Source organism: Triturus cristatus, chromosome 4_1, assembly GCF_964204655.1.
Source record: "Triturus cristatus chromosome 4_1, aTriCri1.1, whole genome shotgun sequence".
Classification (NCBI taxonomy): Eukaryota; Metazoa; Chordata; class Amphibia; order Caudata; family Salamandridae; genus Triturus; species Triturus cristatus.
In genome coordinates this window covers 219,221,445-219,248,277 of record NC_140585.1, presented here as the reverse complement: position 1 = coordinate 219,248,277, position 26,833 = coordinate 219,221,445, and positions in this window count along the sequence as shown.

Below are 26,833 nucleotides of genomic sequence, written 5' to 3'. Positions count from 1 at the left end.
CACACAAGGATTACAGGTGCTACAGTCCCTGGAGTCACACAAGTATTACAGGTTCTGCAGCCCCTGGAGTCACACAAGGATTACAGGTACCACAGCCCCTAGAGTCATACAAGGATTACAGGTACTACAGCCCCTGTGGGTCACACAAGGATTACAGGTACCACAGCCCCTGGAGTCACACAAGGATTACAGGTGCTACAGCCCCTGGATTCACACAAGGATTACAGGTACTGCAGCCCCTGTGAGTCACACAAGGATTACAGGTACCACAGCCCCTGTGAGTCACACAAGGATTACAGGTACCACAGCCCCTGGAGTCACACAAGGATTACAGGATTACACGTACTACAGCCCCTAGATTCACACAAGGATTACAGGTACTGCAGCCCCTGTGAGTCACACAAGGATTACAGGTACCACAGCCCCTGGAGTCACACAAGGATTACAGGTGCTACAGTCCCTGGAGTCACACAAGTATTACAGGTTCTGCAGCCCCTGGAGTCACACAAGGATTACAGGTACCACAGCCCCTGGAGTCACACAAGGATTACAGGTGCTACAGCCCCTGGATTCACACAAGGATTACAGGTACTGCAGCCCCTGTGAGTCACACAAGGATTACAGGTACCACAGCCCCTGTGAGTCACACAAGGATTACAGGTACCACAGCCCCTGGAGTCACACAAGGATTACAGGATTACACGTACTACAGCCCCTAGATTCACACAAGGATTACAGGTACTGCAGCCCCTGTGAGTCACACAAGGATTACAGGTACCACAGCCCCTGGAGTCACACAAGGATTACAGGTGCTACAGTCCCTGGAGTCACACAAGTATTACAGGTTCTGCAGCCCCTGGAGTCACACAAGGATTACAGGTACCACAGCCCCTAGAGTAACACAAGGATTAGCACTTGTTTTCCCACTGTTTACCATCTACTTGGTGCTCCTGAGCAGTGTCGATAACTTCACACCAGTCCTCGGGCACACATGTAAATTAAGTCCACCCCAAAGCAGGATGTGCAGCCGTGTGCTGCTTTCCAAGAGCAAATTTCAAATTGGATGAAGCACAACGCACTGAACAATGAATACCTACGGCTCCTTTACATTGTCTCCAACAGCAGAGGCCTGACACTAGAGGTAACCCTCAGTGAATGTTTAAGTTAAGTTTCCACATAAAGTATTGAACTAGCGGAGTCCATTTGTGACTCCTTGAAACCATAAAAAATAAGTCTCAGGAAGTTTTCCAACACTTGGTAGTACCTCTGCTCCTTTCAAAGCTGGAAGTGCAGCTCTCCTGAGAAGCAGAGTGGCTCTGCTTTCCATATCGAACATATCTTATGCTGAGTTCCCTCCCCAGGAGACACACATACATATGTTGTATTTTTAAGTTTGTCTAGCCTACAAAGTCCTACAGGTAAGGTCCCCATCTGCTTAGCTGACAGACATTCAATATCGGAGTTACCGAGCTCTATTTTGGCAAGAGCACTGTGACAAAGTGCCATCTGAGTTACCAATGAGATACAAAGAGGTGAAGATAATGAGTCTATTTGGGAAAGAACACAGGGATACTCCGCCCACAGTTCTCCTTTTCCCAGTCAGTCGCGCATCTCACATCTGTACATTATAGAACCTTGGGGCAGGGCAGGTCCAAGTCATACCTGTGGGACAGGGGTTCTGGCAGATACCACGCATCTTCCTTTCTATTATTTAAACAAATCTATTTTAGGAATGCATGCTAAACACGTAAGGTTACTTGTAACCATGTCAGAAACAGATAATAAGAGACAAGAATAACATTATGGATACGAGTTAGCAGAGACTACACATTGATAATTTCTTTATACTATGAAGCATATAGATTAGACAGATCATACAATTACAGTTTGTTTGAAATTAATCATGGTGTGATGTAGTCTTTCAAAGACTGGGGCGGTCTTGTGATGTTACCATTCATATTTCGAGATGCTTTTCTAGGGTGAGCTTTATCTGTTTTTCATTTGCTATATCCATGTCACCTCCGTTTCTGCCTTCACTTGCCTCTAAATTTGAGGTGTCCTGAGATTCAATGTTTTTGCAGTTATGGTTCTTGACCACCCTGCTTGACTTCCAAACCCTTCCATCTGGGGTCTTTACTGCATTCTAAAATGGTCTTACTACTTCTATAGGTCTTGTGAATTTGACCATCTGTGGCAACCCGTTGGGGCTTTAATTTCTACCCAATCTCTGATTGTCACTTCTCTCGGTGTCGTATGGAGATCAATATTATATTTTCTGTCCGGCTTTTTTGTAGTCTCAATTATTTTTGTCTCTCGGGTTGTCTGTTTACTTCAACCCATCCTTTCTGCCACTTCATCTATCTGGGGACAAGTTTGGTTGTTTGTTGAGGAATCTGTCTGAAAGCTATCAATCTCCAGCTCACTTCGTTCCAATTTATACCACTGGCCAGTTTAATTCCTTCTTTGTGTTTTATTGAATCTTTCTACCATCCTGTTTGACTCTGGGTAATACAGTGCACATAGGCGCTGCTTGATGTCATGTTTCTGCTAGTAATTTTGCATTTTTAGGAACAAAATTTTACTTGGTTGTCAGATAGTATTGAGTTGGGTAACTCTTCTCTTCCAAAGACCTCTTCTATGAAGTTCATGATTCTTTTTTTTTTTATATAAACATATGTTTTTAATTTCCTTGATATAAACATTTCCTTCATTTTGGTGTACATTATATCGCTTCAATGCCAATAAAATATAAACATACAATTATATCAAGTTCTGGTTCATCAATAGTACAATTCATTAATTTTCGCCTGTTTACTGTCCATTCTTTATAGTATCCGTTATGATTCCAGTAGTCTAGTACATATAATGTATTATAAATTTAATGATTCTTTTAGAGCTAATATCTGAAGTAAATTGTATTTCGGCCCATCTGGAATATTTCAATCAAAACTATTATGTATGGGGAATGTAATTCACCGCTCAGGTGTCCAAATATGTCTAGGGCTGAATCTGCCCATTGTTCTTTAGGGAGTTTACAAGAGACCATTTATGCTTTCCGAGTGTCTAAAACATTATCACTCTTGCACCATAGGGCACATTCTCTAGCTCCTTGGTGGCCTGGTATGGACATACAGGTCGAAAGCATTATTAGCCTTGGTTTTTCTCCTTAGTTTCTGTGAAACACCCAATCCACAACTGCCAATTAATGCCTAATCATCCAAAAAGGTCTAATATTTTCCCAATCATCACCTTCGCGTTTCCATTTGGTCTCTAACATTACTAACTTTTTTCAGAATTTCGTTATTATTCATCTCTCCCTTCCTATTTTCTCTGTTATTGTTCCTCTTGTTATTATGCATACTCTCCATTGGAAAGTTCGTAATCTTCCAGTCTTTTCTCCTCGTTTGTTGACGCTGTATCTTTTAACTTGAAAAAACAGTCAGCAGCTTGTTTTTTTTTTGTCCAAGTAGGTATTCAATAGCAAATGTGAATTCTTGTAGGTTAATTACCCATCTTTTTATTTGTTGGAAGATGGTTTATTAATGGGTGTAGGTAGGGACTTACCACTAGCAATAATGCCACAATAACAATATAAGATCCAGTCAAGATCTAAAAAAACTATTCCCTTGCTCAACCCTTGCTATCTAGCAACAAGCAGGCAGGCGCAACTTAGGAGACAGGTGCGTAAAGCATATAAAAACATCAAAACATTAAATAAGTATTTAAGACACAACACACAATAAAAATCCAACACCAATTCATAGCAATAGGGAGAATTATCTTTAAACTGACACCAAAATGACAAAAATTCAATGTAGGCAACCGGAGATATGAATTTTTAATGTTTAAAAAAGAAGTGCCAACTTAAGACATCTGGTCGAACTCCACCAACACAAAGTCAAAGTAGGAGGCCAACTGTGATGGAGTGTGGGTCCGATACACTAAGAGGGAGGCCTCGGTCAAAATTTCACCTTCGCACTTAGAAACTTTTTCGAAACTTTTTCTCTTCATGTTGAGGAAGGCACTACGTCAGGACGGGTTTGCGTCTACGTAGTCGGCTCGGTCCAACACAGGCCCTCGGTCAAAACTTGGACTTCTGGAGCTTTGAGTGGGATGAACTTGAAATCCATACTGTGTCGCGGTTTGACCTCGGCAGCTTGACTCTGGACAACGGCTCTTTCACCTCATGGAGCTTTGTACCAAAGTTGCTCCAAACTTCTAAAAAAGTCAAGAACTTCTTCCTGAAATTCCTCTTGTGGGTTCAAAGTGTCCAAAACACCAATCTAGAAGCTCTGAGATGGTCTGTGGTATGTTGCTACAATTCCCACAGTGCACCTGGCCAGATCATTAAAAGTCCACTGGACGCACTTCAGGCTGGGTATGTCATGGTGGAGATGATGCAGGTGAGCTCTGTTAACTTAGGGCTGTAGTTCCAGATCATGCGACAGGTGCAGTCCTTCAGAGTGCAATCCCTGGGGTGCAGATTAGGGTTCTAGCAGAGCAGTCCTTCTCCTTGTTGTTTCAGGCAGGGATCTCTTGTAGCTCATTTGTACCTGTCGCTTTCAGGAAGTCATTTCCTTAATCCTTTTGAAGTCTGGCAAAATCCATCTTGGGGCACCCCAAGGTGTGCAGCAGGGCAGTCCTTATGAATGCAATCCTCTTGGGTGCAGACTAGATGTTCAGCAAAGCAGTCCTTCTTGTGAATAATTCAGGCAGGAATGTAAGTTGCTGGGCAATGCTCCCATATTTATTCACAGGTCCTGGGTGACAAGCAGGTGTGCACCCCTGACTAATGGGGTGCCGGTGCCACCCTCAGATATGACAAATTCCTCCAAAGTGTGGCATTTTCATGACCCAGAAAGCACTGTTCTTCCAAACTGGAGAAACTCTCCTGATGGTTATGATCTGGCTAAGCCATACCACTGGTGTGGCTATGTTTACCTAACTCTCCCCTTCCAGCCCTCCTGTTAATCTAATGACACTGGCTCCTTTTTGGCTCAGGGTGCAGGATATAGGGGTAAGTGAGCCTGTGCTGCCCTGAACTGTCAATCTCCCTTTGAAGATCAATTTGGCTACTCCATCCCCGTTCTGCCTTTTGCTCTGTAGCTTGCAGTTCTCCCAACTGAAATCCTTTGTCTATAGTCAGGGCACTTCACACCTCATTAAGATAGCTTGGGTCTGATCCAGCAGTAATTACCTGGTAATTTCCCTATTCAAAACCTCATTACCTATGGTTTACTGCTGTAAAGGGTGAAAGGATGGACCTCTTGATGACCGTGTTTCACCAAACAGGAGACTTTACATAAATACAAAAATTAAATGCAAACAATATTTATTATGAAATAATGAGAGTGGTGAGTTATTTTAAAGGGTTTTATGTTTAAGTCAACAGTTAAGGTTCTCTGACTTTTTATTCATTAGTCCAATATCAATCCGGTTACAGAATTGAAAAATAGGAAAAATAGCATTAATACAGAACATATTACAGTCTGCATATAAGCATCTCTCAAAGAGTTTCTAAAAAAAAGAGTAAGTCTTACAAGGTTAATGAATAATTAATAATGGCAACAATCTCTCACAAAGAGAAATAAATGCAGTTTAGCACCTAAAATCTAAATCTGTTCTGATCCTTTCAGCTCTTTCTCTGCCTCTGCCTCGGTGTGCTAGTCTGTGTCTCTGTCTCAAGCTGCACAATAGCCCCCACAGAATGCAGCCCCTTCTTTCTCCTCCCCGTCTCTGTGTCCAGTACAGAAACTGGGCCTGGCCCTCCGAAAAAATGAAAAAAGAGGCACTCCTCCCACTTGTAGGCCATATTTCAAGCAGAAGTTCACGTGCTCGGTCCTCATAGCTGATCCAATCAGAGCTTCAAGATGCATCATCTCCCCATGGGCTGACTGGATATGTCATTAATCAGGCGTGTTCTTGTTCAAATTTCGGTCTTCTGATTTATGAAAAAAAGTGTGCTCTTCTCTCCACGTTTAAACAGGCTACAAAAATATGCAACATAGTGAAGGTCGAACGGAAACCGGAGGTCGTGATTTATTAACAAAGCCCTTTCATTGAAAGTTGGTAGGGAAGAGGAGCACATTCCATTCTAATGTTCAAGGGCAAAATCTGCAGTTAGCGGAGTCCACTAAAGCAAACTGAAATCACGTGGTTTTCTACACTGTGAAACACAATTCAGCACATTTCTACTCTTGCAAACCTACATGTTAATTCCGTGCAATTATATGCCATTTTGAAAGTACAAATGCAATTTCTAAATTAATGTGCATTCTGCAGTAAGATTCCATATTGATTAATCACATATAAACATGGCTGTTCAACTAATTGAGCATGTTTTCACATGAAAGCACCTCCAAACTGAAGCATTCTGATCAGATGTTTTCATCTTGCTTGCGCCACAATCTGCGTGCCATTTTAGAACTCATGTCTGCAGCTTTTTGTCATATAATAATGCATACATTTTATAGGTGAAATCTAAGCTCCATCAGGTACGCCTGGCAGAGGCTGGCCAATCAGAGAAGGGTTGCTGGGTGCTGGATTTTGGCTCATCCGAAAAGCAAGTTCTGTAACTTCTTTTCTGGGATAGTAATAATAAATCAAACAGTGGCAAGTTGTTGGATTTATTCTATCATTTTGATACTTTGAAGTATATCTTGAGCTTCTTTCTTTCAACAGTTATACTTTAAGAAAGTATTGCCATATTAGCCTATGGAGCCTTTGGGCCTCAATAGGGAAAAACAGAATTGGCCGTTTTTCCCTCACTGGAGTATATATAACACCTTTTATAATGTCCCTGCTTATAGTTACCCATGGGGCACCTAAGGGAGACCTTAACCGAGGACGTATTTGTTTATAATAAGGTGTGAGACTTTGGGAGTACTTTTATTTTTCTTATGACTGCATGGTTTTGATTCACAATTGTGTTTGAATTGTACACTTGTTTTTCACCGTTTCTCCTGCAGTTGTTGTACCCTATACCATCTATGTCTTTTCTGATTCACTCAAGTTTTATCCCACGCCCCCTCTACCGCTTCCATAGCCCCCAGCACTCCCGCCTTCCTGACAGCCACTCCCACCCCCCAGGGCTACTTAATGGAGGCCGCAGCATGACCACCCAGCAGACGCACGCAGCAGGTGGGCCAAAGGCAAGCCCATCTGGCCCTGGACCGCGTCCAGCGCCAGAAACCCTAGCACTCCCACAGGTGCTCTGCCACAGTGCTCCGTGCCCTGGACCCCGCACGCAACAACTGCTGCCTCGCATCACCACACTCTACAGTGGGACCTTTCTCCTATATCCACTGCCGTTTCACTGCCACTCTATCACTGATCAACCCCTCATCGAACAACGCCACGCCAACCCCAGATGCCAACACCCCACTGGTCCAACTTAATGGCCTCCTGATGAACGCAAGGTCACTGCAAACACGCCACCAAAATCTGGGACACAATCTCCTGAAGTGACCTTCATCACGGAGACCTGGCTCACCCTCATATGAGCCCCTCACATCACCACAGCAGTTCCCAGCTGCTACAAGATGAAACACAGACTGCACCAACCGACATGGTGGGGGCATCACCATCGTAAACAAGTAATCCATCACCTGCACCATATCCAACAACAAACCCACGCCAACCTTGGAACGCATGAATTTCCATCTTTAGGCAGATGCCAAAACCACCATCAAAGTCACCCGCGCATATAGGCCTCCAGGACCACGTACTAGCCTTAGTGACGCTGTCGCTGAATTAATCACCCCTGCTAGCTGTCTACTCCGAACACTAAGTTTTCCTGGGAACCTCAACTTCCACTTGAACTACTACATCGTTACCAATACCACGACCTCCTGGAAAGACTAGACCGCATCGGCCTCAAGCCCCCACAAAGAGCACGACACACGCTAGATCCCATCTTCACTTCCAGTAACAGAATCCTATACAGCCACACATCAGAACTCACCTGGACAGACGACTCCATCATACACTTCACCCTCACTACTCCGTCAGACCCAACACAGTGCTCCTTAGCTCAGCTGGACCAAAGTAACTCAGCAGCAATGGACCGATGCCCTCAGCACCACTCAGCCAAACATCACCACCAACCTGGACCAATCAGTAGGGAATTCAACGCCTGGATCATAAGTGCTGCCAACCAAGTCATCCCCACCAAACTAGCCAAAGCGTACAGACCTACCAAACGAATCAGCTGGTACATGCCAGAAGTTTAGCACATCAAAATGCTCATGTAAACAACTAGAAAGAAGCAAGAATGAACCCGACCCAGTCGCCTACCAATGTCAGAACTGAGCACTCTCAAGTGCGGCCCCCTCAGGAACAGTTGACCTTACCCCAGATCCCCCTAACCAAAGCCAGTGACAGGAGATAACTACGATCACTGACTTCAGCCCAGGGGAAAGGGGATGTGGAAGACAAAACAAAAGAGACACGCCTCTGGACACTAGCTCCTTCTTTCTGGATCTTAAAGATGCTCTGAAAAAATAAACACAAATAATAACTCTTCCTGCAATGCCCTAATCATCTAAACTTCCTCAATGTACCTCAATTGGGATTTCTCTTACCTATGTCCAATTAGAAGCTAACCCCTCTCCATACAGTTTTGTCTAAAATGCTCAATGTACTGCTGATTAATTGGAAGGGCTCTGTCTGTTCTTGTTTCTTACAGTTGGTTATAATAGTTCAATCTGCTAGAGCCCATCCATGTAAATGTTTTTTCTTTGAAGTCTTTGGTATTAATTTCCCTCAAAAACGTTCCTCAGAGGGTCATGAGAAATCTTTTTACAGGTTCTAATTAAAAGAGTTCTCTTTTAAGTACTAGTGGCAAACGTATATCTGTTCGTCCTCAATAACGTGTTTTTCTGGAATACAGTTTTTATTTACCAACAATGTACTCTTACTTGTCCCTTTTGTTTTAATTCTCAAGTCTCTGTTTCCATATTTTTTCCACTCGCAACTTTCTCTATCTTGTCGTGTGCACAGCGAGTGAAAAAAAGTACTCAAAATAATAAGACACGCTTACTTGAAAAACTTAGGAGTACTTCTCTTGACTGAAGTTAACTCCCTGAATCACCAACTCCTTCTCATTCCCAGGTCCAGCGCACTGAGTGAAGAAGCGGCAATCATAACCTCGGAACCTCCGAAGTCGAAGACGGGTGAGGAAGAAATTACGTGGTTAATTAACTCTTCAATTTACACTAGCATTCAAAAATATGCTACTCTCCTGCTCCGAAGATAAATGGCAGCCAAGACTCCTTAATTCTCTGCACGGATAGCTGGTTTGACACGGAGCGCGAAGAACGACACTCCTGTCAGAATAATTTCCACAGTTGAAGTGCGCCGCGCGATAGCCGCGCAGGCGCGTTTTCAGTCAACATTGTTTCTGGGCAAAACAACTAGACCGCGCACCACTATAGGAAGTGGGAGCGGGCCGGTCTTTTCCCAAAATGGCGGAACGTCGTATTTCTTGCAGGACAAAGCATAGGGAGGATCTCCAGCAAGGATTCAGTCTTTTCCAACGCGGATATTTCCAGTCAGGTGATTTAATGGAAGCAAAAGCATCTTTATCAAGGTTCCTGGCAGTACCCCCCACCAAGAAACATCCCCCCAACCTGGGTTTTGTAGGGTTAGTCTTGTGAAATTCTCGAATGAGTCTCGGAGCATGAATGTTGGTATAAGGCTCCCAAGATCTCTCTTCAGGACCAAAGTTCTTCCAATCAATCAGATAGTACAGTTTGCCCTTCCTATAGGTTGAGTCTAAAATCTTGTGCACTTCAAATTCTTCTACAGAGTCTACTAAAACAGGTTTAGGTATAGGATGCGTTCTTAAATTTGGCTGACTTTTCTTTAGTAATGAGACATGAAATGTTGGGTGCAACTTAAGATAGGAAGGTAAATGAATTTTAACTGTTACTGGATTTAACATTTTTTCTACAGTAAATGGGCCAATGAACCGAGGTTGAAATTTCCGGTTTTCTTTTAATTTAAGGTGGATAACGTAACCTTATCTCCAGGATTAAAAACTGGCCCTACTCTCCTTTTTTTATCAGCTTGCTTCTTGTAACAAGCCTTTGCCCTAATTAGATTTTCTTTAACTCGTGCAAAAGAATCCTGTACTTCTGATACAAACTCTTCGACTGCTGGATCTGGACTTTCTTCTTTCTCTAGTATTAAACTTGGATGTCTACCATAATTTAAATAGAAGGGAGTGTTCCCAGTGGAAGAATGCTTCGCGTTATTATAAGGGAACTCTGCTGCCCAAACTAACTCTGACCATTCAGTTTTTTGATCCAACAAATCAAGTCGGAGATACTGCTCAAGCTCTTGATTAACCCTTTCTGTCTGGCCATCAGTTTCAGGATGGAAGCTAGTGGAATACCGAGTGTCTATCCCTAATCTTTTTGTGAAAGCTCTCCAAATGTGTGAAACAAATTGTGTGCCCCGATAAGAAATCTCAATTTTGGGCACCCCATGCAACCTCACAATTGGTGGGGGGGAAAAAGCTGAGCTAATTTTTGAGCATTTGGAATCTTTTTTTAATGGAACAAAATGTGCCATCTTGGAAAAAACATCCACCAACACCAAAATGGTATTAAACCCTTCACTTGGAGGAAGATCTACAATCAAATCCATAGATACCGTGTGCCACGAGTGTTGTGGGGTTGGCAGTGGCATTAATTGCCCCTGTGGGGGCCTCCGATCAGTTTTACCTCTTAAACATCTATCACAAGTGGTCACAAATTGTCGTATCTGCGGTCTCATACCTGGCCACCAGAAATTCCTTTCCACTATCTCCAAAGTTTTGTGAATTCCTTTATGACCTGCAAGCAGATTATCATGACAAGATTTAAGTGCCTTTTCTTGAAGTTCTGCTGTGGGGAGGAATAAACGATTGTCTTGATAAGGAAGGCCATTCTTGATCTCTCTGCCTTCTGCTTCTTGAGTCCATTCTTTCATTTCATGAATTGTCATTGCCTCCTGAATCTTGACTGCAAACCCTGAAGTATTTGTGGCTAAAATTATCTTTTCCTCTGGGATGATGTTTTGTAACTCTCTAGAAGGTTCCAAAGAATCGGAATGAATTCTAGAAAGTGCGTCTGCCTTTGCATTACTTGCTCCTGGCCGAAAGGTGATTACAAAATCAAAGTCAGCAAAAAACAAAGACCATCTTAACTACCTAGCTAGAAGTGAGGTCCTGTGCACACGTGTTATGATAATAATCTGGATGTGCCCGATAAAGATCAAACAGATATCAAGTATTTCATGTTTTCGAAATTATGGAGGTCGACATCAGGTGTATCACAAGCAAAGATTTCTTTATATACGTAAATTCAGACCAATACAGAATGAAAACAACTCAGCCGACACGTGTTTCGTCAAAACGTGTTAAAGTTGTGACTCTTCAGGACTGTTTGTAAAGTGTCGTTAAACAAGTGGGTGTAGAGCCGGGTTGCGGCACGGGTAATGCCGAAACGGGGAGGGAGGGAGGTGAGAACCTCCCAAAATAAACAAAAAGGGCGATGAGCCGAAGCCGGACGGGTACGTTTGGGTTTCAAACGGGACTGTGTGAGTCAGATTCCGTGTAAGGAATCGGCTTTACCCGTGCCGCAACCCGGCTCTACACCTACTCGTTTCACAACGCTTTACAAACAGCCCTGAAGAGTCACAACTTTAACACGTTGTGAACAACTTCTGCCACCTGCTCAAAACCGCAAAATGGGGGCCCTGACACACCAGATCAAAACTAGTGACAACCAATGTAAGGAACACATCACCATTGTCAAAGAATCCACCTGTCCTTCAGCCACAGAAAATGCAAGGCCTCCCTCACAAGAACTCTGCGAAGCCCTCGCAGACCACTACCACAACAAGATAGCAACTATCTACACAAACTTCAATCCCCAACCGCCTGACATCCACTGCAATCAATCAACCATCCACTCACTGCATGGGAACAAGTCAGTACAACCCTGATGAACTCCATCCATTCAGGAGCACCCACCTACCCATGCCCCCATCGACTCTTCAACCTAGTAAGCAACGAGATCACCCACGAGTTTACCACCTTCTTCAACACCCCCATGACTACAGCCACATTTTCCAACGCATAGAAACACACAGAGGTTAGACCCCTCCTCAAGAAACCTTCAGTAGATCACAGAGACCTCCAGAACTACTGTCCCATCTACTTCCTCCCGGTACTCGACAAGGTCCTCGAGAAGGCCATCAACCGACGACTCACTGATCAACTGGAAAGAAACAAACTGCTGGACCCAGCCCAATCAGGTTTCACACACTCATTGATCGAAAACACCAGATTGGAATCACAGACTCAGATGGATGGCATCCTCACTCACGGGATGCACCCAGAGAGTCCACCTCCCTCCCTTTACCTCGTCACTTAAGCACACCATCTGCGGAGTACACCAAGGCTCATCCCTCAGCCCTACCCTCTTCAAAATCTACACAACACCATTCGCAGACAACGTCAGATCACATGACGTCAACATAATCTCCTACGCAGATGACACCTCGTTCTCTCACGCTCAGCAAACCTCACCCTGACGAAGACCAACTTAAACAACTGCATGAAGAATGGCACAACTTGGATGAGAGACAACTGCCTCAAACTCAATACGGATAAAACAGAAGTCCTGATCTTCGGCAGACATGTCGAACTTTGGAACGTCTCCTGGTGCTGGAGGAGCTCAGACCATGCCCCCCCATACCGAAAGACCATGCCAGCAACCTCATCATCATACTGGACAGCAAACTCTCCATGAAACATCAGGTCAACACCTTTGCCTCAGCCTGCTTCCACATGATCCGCATGCTCTGCAAAATCTTCAGATGGCTCCCTATCAGCACTAAGAAAACCATAACACAGGCCTTCATCACCAGCCGGCTATACTACGGTAAATCACTCCATCCCGGCACCACCTCCGAACTCATGCAAAGACTCCAGACAATCCAGAACACAGCAGCCATACTTATTCTTAACCTGCCCAAGAGGAAACGCATCATCCAGTATCTGAAAGAACTCCACTGGCTACCTGTCTAGAAGAGATGCTAGTTCAAGCTCCTGACACATGCCTATAAAGCCCTCCACAACCAAGGACCACACTACATGAACCAGCACCACCAGGTTCGCCTCGTGCAGACTTTCAGGCACTTTAATAGTTCAACCACCCAGCCCCAATACACTAAACCCTGTCTGGGAGGTGGTCACACCTCCCTGTGACAGGATGCCTATTGTCCTGCCTACCCCTGCTCGAGCTTGGCACAGCAGCAGGAGTGCAGAAATGTGTCTCTGGTCGGCAGCAACCATTTTGTGTTGCCCGGGTCAAGAAGGCTGGTACCAAGAAGACCAGGGACCCCACGAAGATTGCTACAGAAGAGTGGAATCGTACCTCCCACACCGGTTACCGGTGTGGAGGTATGATTCCAAGGTGTTTGATAGCATTTTACGCAAGCATGTAATTCACCTCTATCTATATGTCTGGCTGCGTCACTGACAACCCGGGAGAATGGTCTCCAAAGGCTACAGGGGTGCTCTGCTCATGCACACACTCACGTAAAACCCAGCACCCTGCCTTCAGGATTGTCAAGGCCTGCAAGAGGGGTGACTGATAGGTTTCATGTGTAGTGAACTAATAGATACAGTAAACCTATATCTAAAGTAAGTGGTGCATGCACCATCTTACACAGGCTGCACTGGCAGGCCTGTAGTTCCATTTTGCATGCCCTCTCATGGGTGACATAATACATGCTTCAGCCTGTGGGAGGTCTCTGGGGTACCTATGCCATGGGTACATGGGTACCATATACTGGGGACTGACAAGGGTACCCCAGTATCCAATCTGGAGTGTACCTGAATACATGGCATAACATTTTAAGTAGAACACAGATAGACGGGGTCCTGATTAGCAGGATCCCAGTCAGACTAGTCAAAAACAGTGTAACATCAAGCAAAATGTGGGGGTAACCAAAAGAAGCAGATCCTAATTTCATACAAGCCTGCAAAGCAGGGCTGCCTTCAACATGACAGCAGGCAACACAACAGCAAACACTTCAGTGCATTAAATCTACTGGGCCTCTCAACCTACATGCCCTACTATATACTAGGGGCTTACATGTAGGTTGCCAGTACCAATTGTAATTATACCTGGTCTGGTTAACACTCAGAGTCAGAAAACCAGCATCTGGTAGTCAAAATGGGGGCAAAAAGTAGGGAGACACTGCAAACGGGTCCTGATTTCTTACACAGCCCCCACCATCCCCCCAGCTTGTAGCCCAGAAGACTCAGCCAGACCCTGGGATAGTTTCCATGGTCTGTCAGGTGAGGAAGAAAGTAAAGATACCAGACTGTACCATTGCAGGGCCTTCTCTGCTTTTGACCCTCCTGCTAAGGTCACTTCCTCTGGGAAGCTGACACGTCTCTAAAGTAACAGGAACCATTTTAAACTGAAACTTCATCACAGCTGTTTCATGTTCTTCTTCTCTTTTTAGTTTGGGTAGTGAGGTGCCCACCACCTCTATCCCTTACTTTGCTCGGGCAACACCTAGCTTACCCACAGAGGTTACCCAACACATGAGCAATTCCATCATGACCAACAGGTCAAGGGGCCTAACTTACTTTTGACCATGGGGTCTGCCTCCCATGGCAAGTACAGTTCTGCCATGAAGGCCAGACGCCAGCAGAGGCTTCTGACAGATGTCGGAATCTAGAACCACACCCTAAGCTCTCCACTGACGGGTAGCTGGGCTGCTTTTGGTGCAACTGTGCATTCCTGGAACCACTCATGCAGTTTAGAGTGGAGGCTACCCCATCCTGTTGCATACACCCTTCTTCTACTCTCCCTTCTGTCAGTGCAGAAGCAGCACCCTGCTGTTTGACAGCTGTGTGACTGCTCAGGAATTCCTTGAGGTCAAGTGAAGCCTCACCAGTGCCAACTTTGGGCTCTAACATTACTGGGTCAGAAAGTCTTTGGCTCACTGGAACTCCACTTAAGAGTGGCTTACCTTTCCTCTACTCTTCTAACTATAGGGAATGGTTCTCCAGGAACTTTGGGTTGGGGGTGCCCTGAGCGACCACTCCACTTAGGATCAGACCAGCCTCTAGGAGGTCATTGCTCAGGATACAATCTAAGGTGAAGTCAGAATACACTACCATCTAATACCAGTCAAAGGTACCCTTTGTCTCTAGGAGGACTAAGGCTACAGGTTTGGTTGTGACCACAGCTATGGCTACCCTGACTCTTTTGGTCTCTCCTGGCAAATACAGGTCTGTGAACACCAGCCTGTCACTCACTAGGGTATGACTAGCACTGGGGTCTCTCAGGCCAATGGCAAGGATCCCATTTATCTAAATGGAGTAAAAGTGCTCACTCCCACTCTTGGATCAACAGCTTACCATCTAGACCTGTCTCCCAGCACCATGTTAAGAGGACCTCTATGGCGACACTGGAAAACTTAGTGATAACCACTTTCTTGTAACAGGAGGGGTCATCCCTGAAGTGACCTCACTGCTGACAGTCAAAGCACACCCTGTTGTCCAAGTACTTTTTTAGCCCTGGGCCCCCCTGTTTATCAGAGTGGGGGTGGGGGCTCTACTCTCCTCCTTCCTAGATTTCTGGGGTACTGAAGGAGTCTCTGTGGTGGGCTTACCACCTCCCTCCTTTGGCTTTTGTGGGCCTACCCGCACCACCCCCCTTGGAGTTTCCCACCTGGCGCTTATTGAAAACACTGGTTGTCACCCACTCTAGGATGTCTCCCCCAGTTCCCTGGGACCAGGCAGCTTAGAGTCCATTAGATAATGGCATAAATTCTCTAGTACACGATACGGCAGGATGTGATTCTTAGGAACTAATTTGTACATCCCTTCATAAGTACTCATCTGGTTACTTTGACTCCAGCGCTCTAGTGCCTTCACAGAAATATCTACAAAGTCAACCCAAGACTGTGTGTTTATTTTCTGGATGTCCCTGAACTTCACCCGGTACTGTTCTGGGGTAAGACCGAATTTCCTTACTAGACATGTCTTTATGTGTGGCTAGGATTCTGCCTCATCCCCCTCTAGGGTCAGGAGCCTATCCCTCCCAGCAACTGGGATCAACTCCGATAGGAGAGAACCCCAATATTTAAAGTGGGCTTTTTTCATCCCAAAGGGCCCTTTCAAATTTCAAATTCAGACAGCCATTTATCAATGTCACCCCCCTCTACATACATGTGAACTATTCCCTTGGGAAGCCTGGGAGCAAACCCACCACCCCTGGACATCTCCGCACAGTCTTCATTTTCACTCCAACCATTTCTTCTTTCTTCCTCCCTTGCCCGTTTCTTCTTTTCTAGTTCCAGCTTCTCGTTCTCTTAAGATATGGATGCTAGCTGAACCTCCAGCTGTCTCTCTTTAAGGGACACTCTGGCTCCTGTGTGTGGGAACCTCCTCTCCCTCCACTAGCTGGGAGAATGAACCTGGTACTGAAGGAAATGGGTATTTTGCCATCATCCACCTCTTGGAGGTGGTTGGAGGGGCCATTGTTCCCCTCCCCTTCACTCTCTGGAGCAGACTGCCCAGGCTTTAAGGGACCTAATCATCTCTGCATTTGTAATCTGATTAGCAGCTAGCAGCCCCCTAGCCCTACACTGTACCCTATGCTCAGCTACTGTGAGTTTAGACAGGTTAGCCAGCTCAAGCTCCATGGTATCCCTAGTTTTGGGTCAAAAAGAAAAGTTGCAAATCAAATATAGACCAATTTTAGAAAAATTGAAAATGGAACAAAAATAATTTAGCCCAAATAAAAAAATAAATCGAACATCAAATGTTGTTCTAAGTCAATTTGCTGGAATTTTAAAGCTCTTGACATAATTTACCGTATGGTGTAGTCCAGTGGTTCCAAAACTTTTGACTCCTGAGGACCCCCATTGAGTCACCACTGGAAGCCGGAGACCCCCAAGCAAGTTGTGGGATTTAAATTTCAAAAATTAAAACAGTAATTCGAAAAAAATAAACAAACGTGTGCACACAAAACAAATACTCAAATTACTAAGGATTTTAGGGGCATATTTACAAGTCCCTATCGCCATGGGAACGTCACTTTTTGCGATGTTCCTGTGGCAATAGGGGCTTTGGCTTATTTACAAGGCAGCGTTAAGCCACTTATTGTGGCTTAACGCTGCCTTGTAAATAAGGCCCCCTTTCACGCAATGCTTAGCGTGAAAAAGGTGGGCAGTGGGAGTTGCAGTGGGCGTTTCACTCCAACACCCATTGATTTTGACGCTGCCCTCTATTTACAAGGTCAGTTTAAATAGGAGACTGCACCAAAATTAAGACCATAAAAAACCTGGTCTTAACTTGGCGAAATGAGGAGAAATCCCTTATTTCTCCTCGTTTTTGCTTTTTCCAACGGAAAAAGCAAAACACCTTTGATTGTTTATGTTCAGGATGGTGACCCTTCGTGCACATAAACAATCTTTAATACAAATGACGTTTTATAACTTCCATGTGTGCTGCATTAGGCAGCACACATAGAAGTGACACAAAGGCATTACAAAATTGTTCATGTACAGGAAGTGGGAACATAGCAGCATCAGGATAATGATAGACTGGGAATAAACATATGTTGCTAACTTTTACCATGCAGTTTGCAAGCAGCTCTTTGATGACAGTTTATAGGAGACTGTGCTAGATTACATTTGTCCCTTATGAATTGCACAGTGACAAAAGAATCTCTGTGACAAAATCAGTAGCCTACTGACCTATGCACATAAAATACTGTTTTTTAAAATGCATTGTACACGTTCTTTGCAGTAGGCATATTAACCCTCTGTGTCACATTAGATAAGTCAAAACTGCCACTAGACAAAATGCTCATCTCTCTCCAGCAGGTACATTAATCACTGGCATTTTCTTGACACTGTTATAGTTGCTCGAAAACTGCTAATTTTGCAAGGAACTTTGCAGTGCTTTTAAAACTGCTGCCTGCGGACCCCATGGGAATGTGCCACGGACCCCCAGTTTGGGAAACACTGGTGTAGTCTAAACACAAATATGTATCTTCACTGCTGAAAACCAAATGTTGAAAGATGGTTTATTATTGGGTGTAGGTAGGGACCTACCAATAGTAACAAGGCCACAATCGCAATATAAGGTCCAGTCAAGGTCTCCATAAACTATTCCCTTGCTCAACCCTTGGTAGCTAGCAATGAGCAGGCAGGCTTAAATTAGGAGTCAGATGTGTAAAGCATTTTAAAATGCCAATACATTACATAAGTAATACACAACATACAATAATATTCCAGCATCAATTGATAAAAATATGAAACATATATATATTACAAGCATTTGCAATGCAATAGGTCTCGCATTTATGCGAGTTTGAGCTATTGATATTGCAAATAGCAATGCCCTTTATTTTTGTTTTTAAAACATAAATAAAAGGCATTGCCATTTATAATGCCATTAGCTTAAACTCGGGTAACTGCGAGACCTATTGCATTGCAAAAGCTTCTTTTTGCTGGTGCTGCCATTGATGCGGCCTTGGGGGGCTGTGCGCTTGGTCTTCCGGATTTGCTGCTGGTCGCATCTTAGTGTGGATTTGAACATCTTTGTCTGCAGATCTTGGCTCACTCTCCGTGTGTGCTCCAGTTGCTTCCAGTGTCGTTTCGTCAGCCTGAGTAGGCGACAGTCATATAAACTTTCACTGGAGCACAAGCTACAGAATGCAAATGTTGCTTTGAAAGGCTGTGCACTTCAGCTGGCACTCGGTGTGTTAGCATCAGTGATGGTGAAAAACAATTTAAATCTATTCTTTCCCATGTTGTCCAAGTACCTCTCACTGTAAATCAGTGATTAAGGAAATACATGAGTCTGTAACGGACAGTGTTTTGTGAATGCGATTACTATAACTTTGTATGTGCGTGAGTACAGATGTGTGTACACACACACACGTGCAGAAACACCCTTCACGATTTCCCATTATAGATGGCTCCACCAATTATATTTGTGGCCAGTTGCATCTCCTTCCCCTGTCCCCAAGCCCCTAGAAATCACTTCTAGAGATACCACTGTGGCTGTCAACATCTGCGCTGTTTCAGGTCCAAATCCCACTGAGGTCTACTCTGCCTTTCATCCTTCGGAGGTCCATAAAATGAGTGCTCTGTCTTTTATGCGAGCGTAGCTCTGCAGCACCGTTTGTAAAGCGCCTAGGCAATTTGGAAGAGTGTTTCGTGGCCCGTGGGAGTTTCGAGTATTAATAAAATGCCCGTGGGTATTGAAAAGTAGTATGGTGACTCGCACGTGCAGGGTCCTAGATTCCTTCCCACTGGCCTTTATGTTAGCATGACATAAGTCGCCTAGGAGCTTCGTACAATACAGGGCACGGGTCCTAATGTTGGCAGGGCTGTTACAGCCTTTCATCCTTCCACTGTCATGTGGTTGCCATTTCGTTACGGAACAGCCTACCCATTGTCTAAGTGTGCAGCCACATTCCGGTTTGGCGATTACTCCTCTGCTATCAGAGACGCACAAAGGAGCTGTCACATTCCGGACCCTAATGAGTCACTCAGGAAGAAGAGGGGGAGCAGTGAGAGCCCCCCACGAGGAGACGCAAGCAGGGCTACTGTACACCCTGGCGGGGGCTGAAACCACTCACTTTTGTGACGGGCCGGTGCGTATGTATTGTGGGGGGTAGGGAGGTGGGGGCATTGGGGGATTACACAGCAGGTGTCGACTCCCCAAAAGAAGATAATCTGTAAAGAATAGGCTTTCTTTACTTTGAATAATATAACAACCCCCCCGCCACCAACCCCCGACTCCTTTCACCCCAAATCTTTTATGTAGCGCTTAGAGCAGGGCTGAGCGCTAGTTAGATGCCAGGGCCGTGGAGGAGGCCCAGCCGGGTTGGGAGGAGAGTGACGGGGTTGGGGGGGCAGTGGACTGTATTCCAACCATTGCTGCTAGATGTAAACCTTTGTTGTTTGATGGTCTGAAGTCAGTCAGGGACAGCAGAGCTTGTATAATCTTAAACCGAGGCGGTCTTTCCATTTTGTGTTCACTGCGGTTAAACGCTCCCTGCTGACCTGGCTCATAACAGACCGTGGGACCCTGGCAGGGAGGCTGCATGAGGGTCTCTGCCCATGTCACCGTCTGACAGCAGCTCCAGGCCTTGTAAATGTGCAAGGCCACTCCATCTCCCAGGTTACTCATCACAATTGACAACAAGCCCTTGTGACGCAGCACGTAAGGATCAAGTGCGCCCGCCGTAAGGCGTGCCTTGCTCTGCGCATGGCGCATGTGTGGTATGGATATTTGAGTACACAGCTGACAGTTGGGGCAGGTTCAGAGACCCAACTATAGCGGACCTAACACTAGGAGCAGTGGAGAGGGCTTGAGAGCAGTACCGGGGCAAGTCAGATCACTGTATTGGATCGAAGGAGGTAGCACCTGGGAAGCCTTCACAGCAGCGAGAAAAAGACACTACTGCCGCCATGTACGGGCACTTGGACCCGCGGCGCTCCCCGTCCCGGGATTTTAACTGCATTGTCCAGATCTGCAGCGCCAATGTACAGGAGCCGGTAAGTGGGGCATGCTGTACGTGTATAGCGCGCCGAGTTTGGAGCGTGCGTGCACATTAAAAAAAAAAATTGCATGAGGCTTGCGAGGATGGAAGGGGGACAGGAGATGTGCACATCACGTGTCTGTACATGCACGTTCACAACCTCCAGTCAGCCCTGCACGTGCCCATCTCCTGTCTCCCTTCCGAAGCAAGTCAGTACGAGGTGTGTGCGCGCGCTTTAGGCAGCCGCGGATGCGGTGAGGGGGGTCGGCAGCGGTGGGGTGTGTGCGCGCGCGTGTGTCTGTGTGTGTGCATGTGCGTCTGCGCAAGCGCGTCTCAGCAGCGCGTCCACAGACCCCGACCCCAATTGCTGCGCGTGCCCCGGTCTGTCTTCCTTGAGAGGCATGTCGGCGTGGACTTTGGCCAAACAAACATCTAGGCTATGGACATAATTTAGAATTGAGTGGTAATGGAAAATTCTTGAATTTTTGTAGGATGTGCTAAATCCGTAGGATAATACACCTATTGAATTTCCACGGTCTATGGGCAGAGTGACCAAGCAACTAAGCGAAAAAGGTCATTATCACAGCATGCCGACAGGCGCCCCACGCTGCAGACCTATAATTAACTCAGCAGGTCTTCCGGAGAGGAGCACTCAACGCGCAAATGCTGTTCATGTGAAGCGCGTTCACAGACAGCAATCACAAATCACAACACTCTGCGCGTGCCAGCAGGTCTTCCGGAGAGGAGCACTCAATGCGCAAATGCTGTTCATGTGAAGCGCGTTCACAGACAGCAATCACCACAACCACAACACTGCGCGTGCCCCAGTCTGTCTCCCTTGGGAGGCATCTCGGCGACAATAGGTCTCGAGAGCGAGACCGAAAAAACGACACCAAAACAACAAAAATCCAATGTAGGGACCTGGAGATGTGAATTTCTAAAGAATAAACACTTGCTTAAAAACCGAAAGTGCCAACTTGGGACATCTGGTCATGCTTGACTGCAACAAAGTCAAAGTTTGAGGCCGACCGCGATGGAGTGTGGGTCGGATACACTACGCAGGAGGCCTCGGTCAAAATTTTACCTTGGTACTTAGAAACGTTTTCAGAGCCTTTTCTCTTGACGTCGAGCATGGATCTTGGTTAGGCCAGATTCGCGTCGGCGTGGTACAGCGTAAGCCCTCGGTCAACTCCTGGAAGCCTTGAGCTCTGGAGCTTCCAGGGGATGAACTTGAAATCCAGGCAGGGTCTCCCTGAAGTTCCTCTTGTGGGTTCAAAGTGTCCAAAACCGAGTCAAGGGTCTAGAAGCTCTGAGATGGTCCCTGGGATGTTGGGACTGCAGTTCCCACAATGCACTTGGCCAAATCCTTAAAAGTCAGCTGGACGCATTGCAGACTGGGGACCCTCTTGGTGGAGATGATGCAGGTGAGCTCTGTTAACCTGTTGCATTCATGGAGTCCACTCCGTAACCCTTGTGAAGCCAGGCAAAATCCTTAGGGCTGTAGTTCCAGATTGTGCAGCAGGTGCAGTCCTTCAGAGTGCAATCCTTGAAGTGCAGATCAGGGTTCTAGCAGGGAAGTTCTTCTCCTTGTTTCAGGCAATGTTCTCTTTAGTACCTGTCACCTTCAAGGAGTCCTTTCCTTAAACCTTTTGAAGCCAGGCAAAGTCCTCTTTGGGGAACCCCATGGCGTGCAGCAGGTGCAGTTCTTATTAGTGCAGTTTCTTGGGTGCAGACCAGGGGTTCTGCATGGCTGTCCTTTTTCTTGTGATCATTCCAGGCAGGGATCTAAGTTGCTGGACAATGCTCCCATATTTATTCACAGTTCCCGGGTGACAAGCAGGGCGGCACACCTGACAAATGGGGTGCAGTGTGCCTCCCTCCGGTATGACCACTTCCTCCAAAGTGTGGCATATTCTTGACCCACATTGGAGAAGCTCTCTCCTGGAGGTTAAGATCTGGATATGCCATCCTACTGCTGTGGCTAAGTTTCCCTAACACTTTCCAGCCCCTCTTCTAATCTAATTACAGAGGCTTCTGTCTGGCGGGGGATGCATCATGTGGGGTTAAACCTGTGCTGCCCTAAGCTGCCATTCTCCATTTGAACACCAGTTTGACTACTCCACCCCTATTCTGCCTTTTGCTCTGCAGCTTGCAGTTTTCCGCCTACAGGAAATCTTTTGTCTCTAGTCAGGCCACTTCCCATCTCATTAAGACAGTTCCCCCATAGGAATATTTTGAAATTTAGCAATGCCCAGTGCACAGCTATTGTTTCCTTCTCAATGACAGAATAGTGGGATTCTGCTCCTCTTAATGATCTTGAGATAAATGCTATGGTTTGTTCTACAATATAATCTTGAGCTAGCACAGCTCCTAATCATTTAGAGCTGGCATCAGTGGTGAAAATTAATTGTTTTCGAGGAATGTATCAACGTTATTTATGACCATTCATCATGAAATGTTTTATATTTTGAAATTCATCTTCCCCATGCTTTATTCATCTGAAAAGATACCTCATCTTTCATTAACTTTCTCTTGTTGAAAATTCTGCTGGCAAGATTCTTGATAAATTTGCTTTAGAATTCTATCAAGGCAAGAAAAGATCTTAACTCATCTTTGTACTGAGGTATCTTCATTTTTAGGTCAAGCCTATAGCAGCAGCGCGCATGTGCTGCTCGCTCTGCGAGGCATGCAGTAATGGAGTATGCAGTGGAAGCTCCGTCCACTCTCATCCCATGTTTTTAAGTGGCTCGTATCATTGTCTTTTGTAAATGCTGCCTTCTGATTGATTAAAGCTTGTTAGTCCCTCCTTATTATGGCCATGTTGTCATTTGCACCCTCCCATGGTTACTGGCCCCTTTACTTCGAGTGTTACACGGTAGGGTTTGTGTTATTTAGACTGTGAGCACTACTTTGTCCTTGCTTTTTTGCCCTCTTCAACCCCCTCCCCCACCCGCACTCCCGTTACCTGTGCTTCCCTGCTCCCGTTGTCCGTGATGCAATGCAATAGGTCTCTCGTAAATGCGAGCCTTATTGCATTGCAAATGCTTGTTTTTTAAGCACGCGATCTCGTGCTTTACCTTTAAATATATATTTTTTCTTCAATAGGTGCTGTTACCCACTGTAGCGTTGTCAGGCCCCACTCCGCTGGACTCCTCCCTCTCCCCCCTTGAGTCAACTCCTCTCTCCTCCTCCTTGGCTCAGCGCTCTGTCCTGTCCGTCTGCACCAAACGAGATTTGCTCAGACTGTAAACCTTCTTAACGGAGGCTTGGGTACATGTTTAAGTGCTTTTTAAAATATTTCCAGAGACTCTGCCTGGGAGCAAGAAAAGGTGACCGGGTTCTATTGTCTCTGGAGTGCTCACTCGCTCTGAGCTGCCTCCCTGATATCAGCCCTCAGCCAGGGAGGCCACAGAGAGGGACGACTTCGCTGTGACCTGAGATTAATTGCTGTACCCTGGATGACTTCAGCTCGGTTCAATATTTATCGAAAAAAAACACCACTGAGTGAGCCTCGACTGGTCACTTCCAGGGCAACAGCGGCCCATGTAGAAATTATCTGAACTCGCACATACACCCTGTGATAATCATTCATGGACGCCGGCATCCGTCCGCGCTCCCAGCATATATATTTTTTTCTTAGAACATTGCTGAATTTATGTGTCTGAATTCAGTTCTTGCGTTCTGCAAATGTACATTGCAACTTGCAGAGCAGGCTAGGAGCCTGCTACGAAAGCCACTGCATTTTCGAGGCTAATTTCCATTGGACATCAAGGAAGTAACGGTCAATAGAGCAGCAGGTGCGCCGAGTGAGGCCAAAGTGAGATGCTCACTGCACCCTAATTAATGGCTTATACTTTTTTGCTACCAAACCTGAGGATGGCGCCTGTTTTCCATGATTGCAGTTGGTCTCATTGCATCCTTGCTGCACCACTGCTGGACACACAAAAGTGCAGGAGGAATTGCTGCTTAAACAGAGTGCACTCCTGAGGAAAAGGTCACAGCCTCCTATTCACTGTGCACGAGAATGTTCTCTTCATGGCACACATTTTTGCTTCTACACTGATTACATACATAGTGGTGTGCAAAATTTGCATAATTTCCAGAAATTTGAAAAACGAAGTGAAACGTGAATAGGCATTTTATACGATATGTTAGTGTGAAAGTCATCCTTTCGTCACATTTGGAAGTATCGTTATGTGCATCAGCTAATGTGAAATGTATGGGGTCACCGAGAGGTAATCCGCATAAGAGTCTGAGTTTGGTGAGTTCGAGTCTGATTTGGGTGAGTTTGAATGTTTGCTCTCTGAAGAAAGCGCCTAGACGTTTTTGCACCACTGGTGGAAGAGGAGGTGTGCGCTTTCACTGTGGAAATGCGATAAGTTACGCATTTGCAAGAGTTTGAGCTATTGGCATTATAAATGACAATGCCTTTTATTTATGTGTTTGTTTTTAAAACATAAATAAGTCATTGTAATTTACAATGCCAGTAGCTTAAAATCTCGAAAATGCGAGACCTATTGCATTGCTAATGCTTGGTAGAATGGTGTTGACTACCTCTTCCTTGGCACTATATCTGACGCGCTCACTTTGTACCAAATACTTGATCTCCCTTCACATCTAAATTTACGTTTTTCAGACTTTGAGATGTATTTGACCAAAACCATTCCAACCATTGTCATGCTGAGCTATATAATCTCCACATATCACCACAACATCTTGATAATAGAACACATCAGGAATTGATTCTAGCATATATGAGATTGCAATTTGAAACACGAACTCTGCTGATACTAATCAGAAAGATAACCGTTTGAACCTGCATGCTCCCATAGATGTGATGAAAGCTGTTAGATCTCATGATTCAGTGTGTAAGCGTACTTGATAATAGGCAGAGGTTTGATGAACTGTAATGAAAACTTTGGCTCCAGACATTTTTGTTACTATTTCAGTGATAATGGGAATCTATCAACTATAACTTATTGCTTTAAAGCTCTTAAATCAACACATATTCATATTTTTTTAAAATCAGGTTTGCCGGCCACCACTATGGCTTCCAACCATTTTGTGGCTTTTACAGGTTATATTATGTCTAAGGTACACAATTTATTAATTTCTTACTTTATGGTATCTATCCTACCCATAGGCAGTCTTCTAACCTTAGAAGCTATATTTGATCCCCGTTGCAATCATACAGAGGTATGGTAGAGGATGCCTTTGAGAGTTCTAGAGTCCATAACAGGACACACTCTAAATTCTGTCTCATGATTATTTCTGGCTTTGTTTCTGTATCATTCTTTTTGATTGTGCATATGCTACATGACCAATCTATTGATGTGTTGCCCCCTGTGGGCCATATGTTTATGCTGCACTGCATTCTACATGTGTTTTTCATGAAACTCAATAAAACGATGTATTCATTTTTTTTTTAAACACCTTAGAAGCTATGGGGACTTCTCCCTTTCTGATCTTTATTTTGTGTACATATACAAGATTTTCATTAAGAACTTCAAGAAATTCAGTTTCAAAGTTTGTATGCATTTCTATACTCTGTACTTGAATTTGAGGTTCGGTATTGGGATCCAAGTATACTCCTAACCCATTCTAGACTAGCCTAGAATGTTGTCTCCTTTTTCAGATACTTAAATTTTAAAGACAGCTATCTTATTTTTGTACTCAATAGTACCTTCAAACTAACCTCTTATCTTTATAGATTGACCATCATAGCCCCATGGCCTTATGTCCATTCTTTTGGGTTTATTTTGATGACTAAATAATGCATCACATACAACTTCTGATGTTATAGTAAGTCTCAAGCATGAATCAAACATAGTTTCTATTCCTTTTTCATCATTTTTACCATATCTTTTGGATTTCCTGTATCTGAATAATTTATTTGTAACAAGTTTTATCATATACCTCTTTAACATGCTGGTTGTTTCTTTGTGTATTTATGACTTCTACAACAAGCCATAGTGACCTCTATTTCCACATTTGTTACATTCAGCTTATATAGCAAGGCGCTATTTTGAGTTGGCCATGCGACCCATTTTACCACAACCAAAACACTGCCCTTTAAATGTAATTTAACTACCTTTGTTTGTTTCTTTATTCTTCTCTTTAATCACATTTCAAGTATATTTAATCATACTAGTATTACCTGAGCAATTGTTTATTACTTTCACACACATTAGCATATGCTCATCTTGCTTAGCAACTATCAATACTTCATTCAACAGTGGATCGTCCTTTCACCATAA